Source organism: Carcharodon carcharias (assembly GCF_017639515.1).
Source record: "Carcharodon carcharias isolate sCarCar2 chromosome 40 unlocalized genomic scaffold, sCarCar2.pri SUPER_40_unloc_1, whole genome shotgun sequence".
NCBI classification, from domain to species: domain Eukaryota; kingdom Metazoa; phylum Chordata; class Chondrichthyes; order Lamniformes; family Lamnidae; genus Carcharodon; species Carcharodon carcharias.
In genome coordinates, this window is record NW_024470849.1 from 1,854,432 (window position 1) to 1,863,844 (window position 9,413).

Here is a 9,413-nt window from a genome sequence, read left to right on the forward strand (position 1 = left end):
CCCTCCCCCTCTCTCTGTCCCTCCTCCCTCCCTCCCTCTCCCTCCTCCCTCTCTCTGTCCCTCCTCCCTCCCTCCCCCTCTCTCTGTCCCTCCTCCCTCCCTCCCCCTCTCTCTGTCCCTCCTCCCTTTCTCTGTCCCTCCTCCCTCCCTCCCCCTCTCTCTGTCCCTCCTCCCTCCCTCCCCCTCTCTCTGTCCCTCCTCCCTCCCTCCCTCTCCCTCTCTCTCCCTCTGTCTCTCCCTCTCTCTCTCACTCCCTCCCTCTCTCTCTCACCCTCTTTCCCTCTCTCTCACTCCCTCTCTCCCTCCCCTCTCCTCTCTCTCCCTCTTCCCTTCTCTCCCTCCCCCCCCCCCACCTCTCTCTCCCTCTGTCTCTCCCTCTCTCTCTCCCTCTCCCCCTCTCCCTGGGAGGATATTGGGAGGCACAGAGGGAAGTGAGAGTCCTTGAAGTGAACGTCCACCGACCCCTGAAGGTGGCAGACCAGTTCGAGGAGGTGGGAACAGGGTTGTTGGGTGCAACCCTTCCCTTTCTGAGCCCCAGTGTAGGCTCTAAGAGCAGGGAGGTTATGCTGGAACTGTACCAAACGTTAGTGAGGCCACAACCTGCCCACCGTGTTCTGGTCACTCCGTTCCGGAAAGGACCTAACTGCGTGAGAGAGGGAACAGAGGAAATTTACCAGGATGTTGCCACCCACGACTGGTAAATTGCAGCGATGAGGACAGATTGGATGGGCTGGAGCCCCAGGAGGAAGAGGGGGGGAGATTTAATTGAGGTGCACAAAATTGCGAGGGGGTTGAGAGGCCTTCCTCCCTCCCACTCCCCCCTCCTCTCTCTCACTCTCCCTCTCCCGCTCTCTCTCTCTCTCTCGATCCCCTTCTCTCCCCCTCTCCTTTACTCTCTCCCTCTCTCTCTCTCTCCTTCCCCTGCATCTTCCCTCCCTCTTTCCCTCTCCACCTATTCTCCCCCTCTCCCCCCACTCTCCGCCCTCTCACTCTCTGTCCCTCTACCCTCCCTCCCTCTTTCCCTCCCCTACTCCCCCTCTCTCTCTCCTTCCCCTGCCCCCTCCCTCCCTCTTTTTCTCTCCACCTATCCTCCCTCTCTCCCCCCACTCTCCGCCCTCTCACTCTCTCTGTCCCTCCACCCTCCCTCCCTCCCTCTTTCCCTCCCCTATTCTGTCTCTCTCCTTCCCCTGTCCCTCCCTCCCTCTTTCCCTCCCCTACTCCCTCTCTCTCTCTCTCCTTCCCCTCTACCCTCCCTCCCTCTTTCCCTCCCCTGCTCCCTCCCTCTCTCTCTCTCTCCTCCCCCGCCCCTCCCTCTTTCCCTCCCCTGCTCCCTCCCTCTCTCTCTCTCTCTCTCCTTCCCCTCTACCCTCCCTCCCTCTTTCCCTCCCCTGCTCCCTCCCTCTCTCTCTCTCTCTCCTTCCCCTCTACCCTCCCTCCCTCTTTCCCTCCCCTGCTCCCTCCCTCTCTCTCTCTCTCTCCTTCCCCTCTACCCTCCATCCCTCTTTCCCTCCCCTGCTCCCTCCCTCTCTCTCTCTCTCTCCTTCCCCTCTACCCTCCATCCCTCTTTCCCTCCCCTGCTCCCTCCCTCTCTCTCTCTCTCTCCTTCCCCTCTACCCTCCCTCCCTCTTTCCCTCCCCTGCTCCCTCCCTCTCTCTCTCTCTCTCTCCTTCCCCTCTACCCTCCCTCCCTCTTTCCCTCCCCTGCTCCCTCCCTCTCTCTCTCTCTCTCTCCTTCCCCTCTACCCTCCCTCCCTCTTTCCCTCCCCTGCTCCCTCCCTCTCTCTCTCTCCTTCCCCTCTACCCTCCCTCCCTCTTTCCCTCCCCTGCTCCCTCCCTCTCTCTCTCTCTCTCTCCTTCCCCACCCCCTCCCTCTCTCTATTCCTCTACACCTATCCTCCCTCTCTCTCCCCAACTATCCCCCACTCTCTCACTTGTCCCTCTACCCTCCCCATTTCCCCCCTCCCCTCCCCCTGACCCGTTGCCCCCTCTCTGCCCTCCCCCCTCCCTTTCCTTCCCTCTCCCCCCTCTTTCCCTCTCTCACACTCAGTACGCAATGCGGGGGGGGGGGGGGGCGGGTAGATAGGGGGAGGAGAAGGGCTTTGAACGATGTGTTTTGTCACTAATGCCCCTCTCTCTACCCCACCCCTTGAATCTTTTCCAGTCTGTGGGAAACCAGACCACCCCGTGACCAAGGGCCTTGGGAGGATATTCGGAGGAGCCTTGGCTCCTGAGGGAAGCTTTCCCTGGCAGGTCTACCTGACCAGCCCCAACGGGGGGCGATCCGGAGGCACGCTCGTCGGCGACCGGTGGGTGCTGACCGCCGCCCACGTCTTCCACCCCAAGGGGGTGCTGCGGCCTCCGGAGGAGGAGATGAAGCGCTTCAAGGCTTTCGCGGGGCACAACTCTCTGCACCGGCTGCTCGACCTGGGCAGCCTTCCCCTGGAGGGGGTCCGCCTGCACCCCGGTTACAGCGGGGACTCGCCGCAGTACTTCAACGACCTGGCGCTGGTCAAGCTGGCCCGGCGGGTCAAGCTGAGCCGAGGGGTGGTGCCCGCTTGCCTGCCCCCCCACCCCTCCCCCGGCCTCTACCGGCCGGGGCTCCTGGGCTACGTGGCCGGCTGGGGGGTGACCCACGACCACCGGCTGGTCAACCAGCTCCACTACGTGGGGCTGCCCGTAGCGGAGCCTGGCACCTGCGCCCGCGCCATGACCAGGGCCCAGGCTGGCAGCAAGCGCCCCATGCTGGAGCTGACCGACGGCATGTTCTGCGCCGGCACCGGCTTGGGGGAGAGCGACTCGTGCCAGGGGGACAGCGGCGGGGCTCTGGCCGTCCACCAGCGGGCCGCCGACCGCTGGTACGTTACGGGCATCGTCTCCTGGGGGCTGGACTGCGGGCTCAACGGCACCTACGGCGTCTACACCAAAGTGTCCGAGTACCGGGACTGGATCGACAGGGTGATGGCCACGGGCTGAGGGCACGCTGACACTGACCAGCGCACACTCACACTCACACTCACACACTCACGCTCACACTGACCGGTGCACATTCACACACAATCACACTCACACTCACACTGAGCGGCGCACACTCACACTCACACACACACACTCACACTCACACTGACCGGTGCACTCACACTCTCACACTCACACTCACACTCTCACACTGACTGATAGACACAGACACACACTCAAACTCACACTGACTGGTGCACTCTCACACTGACTGACGCACACACACACACCCTCAAACGCACACTGACCGGTGCACACTCACACTCACACCCTCACTCTCTCACTCACACTGACTGACACACACACACGCTCACTCACAGTCACACTGATTGACACACACTCACACCGACTGACACACTCACACACTCACACTGAGTGACACACACACACACTCACACTCACACTGACTGACACACTCACTCACACACACTGACTGATGCACACTCACACACTCACACCCACACTGACTGACGCACACTCACACACTCACAGACACTGATTGACACACACGCACTCACACACACACTTACACACACACACACCCTCACACACACACACACACACACTCACACAGACACACACACACACAAACACACACTCACACTGACTGACACACTCACTCACACACACTGACTGATGGACACACACACTCACACACTCACACCCACACTGACTGACGCACACTCACACACTCACAGACACTGATTGACACACACACACTCACACACACACTTACACACACACACACACACCCTCACACACACACACACACACACTCACACAGACATACACACACTCACACCCACACTGAATGACGCACACTCACACACTCACAGACACTGATTGACACATACACACTCACACACGGACACACACACACACACACACACACACACACACACACAGCAGGATGGGACCTGTGTGACACAGCTTGCCTCCATCCTGTTTTACACTGTAGCCTCTCCTGCTCTGATCTGAACCAAGCTAATTATCCCTCAATCCCTTCAGCACAGAATCGACCATTCGGCCCATCTTGTCCCACACACCCCCGCCACCAACCGGGATTCCTTCTGCCTTTCACACCAACCTCCACCCGTCCCCTCCCCATCAACGCCTCCTCCTGTTCCTGTCCCCCTCGTCTCTTTATCCAGCTTCACCTCACCCTCCCTTCAATCCATCCAGACGCTTCCCCCTCAGACCCCCCACTCCCTGTGGGAGTGAGTCCCACATTCTCCCCCCTCTCTGGGTAAAGGAGTCTCTCCTGAATTCCCCATCGGATTTATCCCCTGACCGGCTCATATTGACAGTTCCCCCTCCCCCACCACCACCCCGAGTTCTGGTCTCCCTCCCTCCCCCCCACCCCTCACACCGAGTGGACACATCTTCTCTACCTCGACCCTATGGAGACCCCTCTCATCATCTTACAGACCCCGATCAGGTCACCCCTTAGCCGTCTCTGTTCCAGAGAAAAGACCCCCAGACCATTCAGTCTGTCCCGAGAGTTATGGCCCTCTCAAACCTCAGAACTGTGCATGGAGTACAACCCCCTCCCTATCTCTGTAACCTCCCTACACCCCTCCCTATCTCTGTAACCTCCCTACACCCCTCCCTATCTCTGCAACCTCCCTACACCCCTCCCTATCTCTGTAACCTCCCTCCCTATCTCTCTAACCTCCCTACACCCCTCCCTATCTCTGTAACCTCCCTACACCCCTCCCTATCTCTGTAACCTCCCTGCACCCCTCCCTATCTCTGTAACCTCCCTACACCCCTCCCTATCTCTGTAACCTCCCTGCACCCCTCCCTATCTCTCTAACCTCCCTACACCCCTCCCTATCTCTGTAACCTCCCTGCACCCCTCCCTATCTCTGTAACCTCCCTACACCCCTCCCTATCTCTGTAACCTCCCTGCACCCCTCCCTATCTCTCTAACCTCCCTACACCCCTCCCTATCTCTGTAACCTCCCTACACCCCTCCCTATCTCTGTAACCTCCCTCCCTATCTCTCTAACCTCCCTACACCCCTCCCTATCTCTGTAACCTCCCTACACCCCTCCCTATCTCTGTAACCTCCCTCCCTATCTCTGTAACCTCCCTACACCCCTCCCTATCTCTGTAACCTCCCTCCCTATCTCTGTAACCTCCCTACATCCCTCCCTATCTCTGTAACCTCCCTCCCTATATCTGTAACCTCCCTCCCTATCACTGTAACCTCCCTCCCTATCTCTGTAACCTCTCTACATCCCTCCCTATCTCTGTAACCTCCCTCCCTATATCTGTAACCTCCCTCCCTATCACTGTAACCTCCCTCCCTATCTCTGTAACCTCTCTACACCCCTCCCTATCTCTGTAACCTCCCTACACCCCTCCCTATCTCTGTAACCTCCCTACACCCCTCCCTATCTCTGTAACCCTACAACCCTCCCTATCTCTGTAACCTCCCTCCCTATCTCTGTAACCTCCCTACTCCCCTCCCTATCTCTGTAACCTCCCTCCCTATCTCTGTAACCTCCCTACACCCCTCCCTATCTCTGTAACCTCCCAACACCCTTCCCTATCTCTGTAACCTCCCTACACCCCTCCCTATCTCTGTAACCTCCCTACACCCCTCCCTATCTCTGTAACCTCCCTACACCCCTCCCTATCTCTGTAACCTCCCTCCCTATCTCTGTAACCTCCCTCCCTATCTCTGTAACCTCCCTCCCTATCACTGTAACCTCCCAACACCCCTCACTATCTCTGTAACCTCCCTAAACCCCTCCCTATCTCTGTAACCTCCCTCCCTATCACTGTAACCTCCCAACACCCCTCACTATCTCTGTAACCTCCCTACACCCCTCCCTATCTCTGTAACCTCCCTCCCTATCTCTGTAACCTCCCTCCCTATCTCTGTAACCTCCCTCCCTATCACTGTAACCTCCCTCCCTATCACTGTAACCTCCCTCCCTATCTCTGTAACCTCCCTCCCTATCTCTGTAACCTCCCTCCCTATCACTGTAACATCCCAACACCCCTCACTATCTCTGTAACCTCCCTAAACCCCTCCCTATCTCTGTAACCTCCCTCCCTATCACTGTAACCTCCCAACACCCCTCACTATCTCTGTAACCTCCCTACACCCCTCCCTATCTCTGTAACCTCCCTACACCCCTCCCTATCTCTGTAACCTCCTAACATCCCTCCCTATCTCCGTAACCTCCTCCTACCCTCCCTGATCTCTGCGCTCCTCCAATTCTGGCTTATCCACCTTCTCCCCATTCCCATCGCTGCACTATTGGCGGCCGGGCCTTCATCTGCTTGAGGCCCTGAGATCTGGAATTCCCTCCCTACACCTCTCCACGTCTCTCTCTCCCTCTCTTTGTGTCTCCCTCTGTCTCTCCCACTCTCTCTCCTGCTCTCTCTCCCTCTATCTCTCTCCCTCTGTCTCTGTCTCTGTCTCTCTCTCTGATCCCTCTGTCTCTGTCTCTCTCTCTGATCCCTCTGTCTCTGTCTCTCTCTCTGATCCCTCTGTCTCTGTCTCTCTCTCTGATCCCTCTGTCTGTCTCTCTCTCTGATCCCTCTGTCTCTGTCTCTCTCTCTGTCCCTCTCCCTCTTTATCTCTCTCTCTCTTTCTGTCCCCCTCTTTCTCTCTACCTTTCACTCTGTCCCCCTCTCTTCTCTGTCCCTCTCCCTCTCTCTCTATCCCTCTATCTCTCTCTCTCTTTCTGTCCCCCCTCTCTCTCTGTCTCTCTCTCTCTGTCCACCTCCCTCTCTCCCTATCCGTCTCTCTCTCTCTCTTTCTGTCCCTCTATCTCTCTCTGTCCACCTCTCTCTCTCTCTCTCTGTCCCCCCTCTCTCTCTCTCTCTCTGTCCCTCCCTCTCTCTCTGTCCCTCTCTCTCTCTGTGTCCCTCTCCCTCTCTCTCCCTCTCTCTGTCTCCCTCTCTCTCACCGGTGTTTTGAATACCTCCCTCAAGTGCATTAACCGGCCAAAGATTGAGCGAAGATCCTCCTTTGGGACCAGTTAGCTCTACAGCGAAAGCTCCCAGGTAGTACGAACACACCAGTCAGGGAGCAGGAGAAGGCCATTCTTCCCCTCACCCCTGCTCTCCCATTCTCAATAAGATCCCAATGTGACCTCAGCCCTACATTCCCGCACCCCCCCCCCACCCCCAACCTCCCCACCTACCCCACCGTCCGGTAACTTTCCAACCCCTTGTTCGCAGCGAATCCACCTCGCCCGGCCATCTCCCACCACCTTTTGAGGAAGAGAGCTTCGAAGACTCTCAACCCTCACCCTCAGAGCCCCCCCCCCCCCACTTTGTTCTAGATTCTCCCACCCATGGGGGGAAACAACCCCCCTCCACATTCTCCCTGTCAAGTCGCTTCCCACTCGACTAAACTCCAGCAGCTACAAACCTAGCCTGTCTGAACTTCCCTCATAAAACAAGATGCGCATCCCTGGTATCAATCGGCTAAACCTACTCTGAACTGCTCCCCACGCATCGACGCCCCTCCCTTCAACAGCGGGCCCAATAGCCTGCTCAAAGGAGCTGGAACGAGAGACCAAGCCGCACGAGGTGTTCCTAGGGCAGATGTGGACAGGGTAGACGGAGCGATAAGATGCCTGGTGTGAACTCGTGGGATAAGATAGCTTCTGTGTGTCCAGATCAAATCCGTTTGGAATGAATTGTGAATGTCGAGATGTATAAACTGCTTATCCTGATCACTATATTAAACACAACATGAAACGCAAATGCAAGATCTGATTGTTGGTGTGAATGGTCTTTAGTAAATAGTCACTCCGCATCCAAAAATTATAACCCTCCTCATCACTGAGGGAGCGTTGCACTGTCAGAGGGTCAGTACTGAGGGAGAGCCGCACTGTCGGAGGGTCAGTGCTGATGGAGAGCCGCACTGTCGGAGGGTCAGTACTGAGGGAGCGCCGCACTGTCGGAGGGTCAGTGCTGAGGGAGAGCCGCACTGTCGGAGGGTCAGTGCTGAGGGAGAGCCGCACTGTCGGAGGGTCAGTGCTGAGGGAGTGCCGCACTCTAACCCCGGGCAGGTCACTGTGCAGCCTGTAGACAGCACTCTAACCCTGTTCAGGTCCTTCTGTAGCCTGTAGACAGCACTCTAACCCTGTTCAGGTCCTTCTGCTGCCTGTACCCAGCACTCTAACCCCGGCAGGTCACTGTGCCGCCTGTAGACAGCACTCTAACCCTGTTCAGGTCCTTCTGTAGCCTGTAGACAGCACTCTAACACCCGGGCAGGTCACTGTGCTGCCTGTAGACAGCACTCTAACCCTGTTCAGGTCCTTCTGCTGCCTGTACCCAGCAATCTAACACCCGGGCAGGTCACTGTGCCGCCTGTAGACAGCACTCTAACCCTGTTCAGGTCCTTCTGTAGCCTGTAGACAGCACTCTAACACCCGGGCAGGTCACTGTGTAGCCTGTAGACAGCACTCTAACCCTGTTCAGGTCCTTCTGCTGCCTGTACCCAGCACTCTAACACCCGGGCAGGTCACTGTGCCGCCTGTAGACAGCACTCTAACCCTGTTCAGGTCCTTCTGTAGCCTGTAGACAGCACTCTAACACCCGGCAGGTCACTGTGTAGCCTGTAGACAGCACTCTAACCCTGTTCAGGTCCTTCTGCTGCCTGTACCCAGCACTCTAACCCTGTTCAGGTCCTTCTGCTGCCTGTACCCAGCACTCTAACCCCGGGCAGGTCACTGTGCCGCCTGTAGACAGCACTCTAACCCTGTTCAGGTCCTTCTGTAGCCTGTAGACAGCACTCTAACACCCGGGCAGGTCACTGTGTAGCCTGTAGACAGCACTCTAACCCTGTTCAGGTCCTTCTGCTGCCTGTACCCAGCACTCTAACACCCGGGCAGGTCACTGTGCCGCCTGTAGACAGCACTCTAACCCTGTTCAGGTCCTTCTGCTGCCTGTACCCAGCACTCTAAACCTGGGCAGGTCACTGTGTAGCCTGTAGTCTGCACTCTAACCCCGGACAGGTCACTGTGCTGCCTGTAGACAGCACTCTAACACCCGGGCAGGTCACTGTGCTGCCTGTAGACAGCACTCTAACACCCGGGCAGGTCACTGTGCTGCCTGGTACCCAGCACTCTAACCCCGGGCAGGTCACTGTGCCGCCTGTAGACAGCAGTCTAACCCTGTTCAGGTCCTTCTGCTGCCTGTACCCAGCACTCTCACACCCGGACAGGTGACTGTTCCGCCTGTAGACAGCACTCTAACCCTGTTCAGGTCCTTCTGCTGCCTGTACCCAGCACTCTCACCCTGGACAGGTCCCTCAACCTTCCCCCCACCGCCACCCGACCTTCTACTGACAGTCAGTTCCGCAGTGCATGGTGGAGACACCACGTTCTCACTATGAATGCAAGAGGCATCGTTCTGTTCCCACCT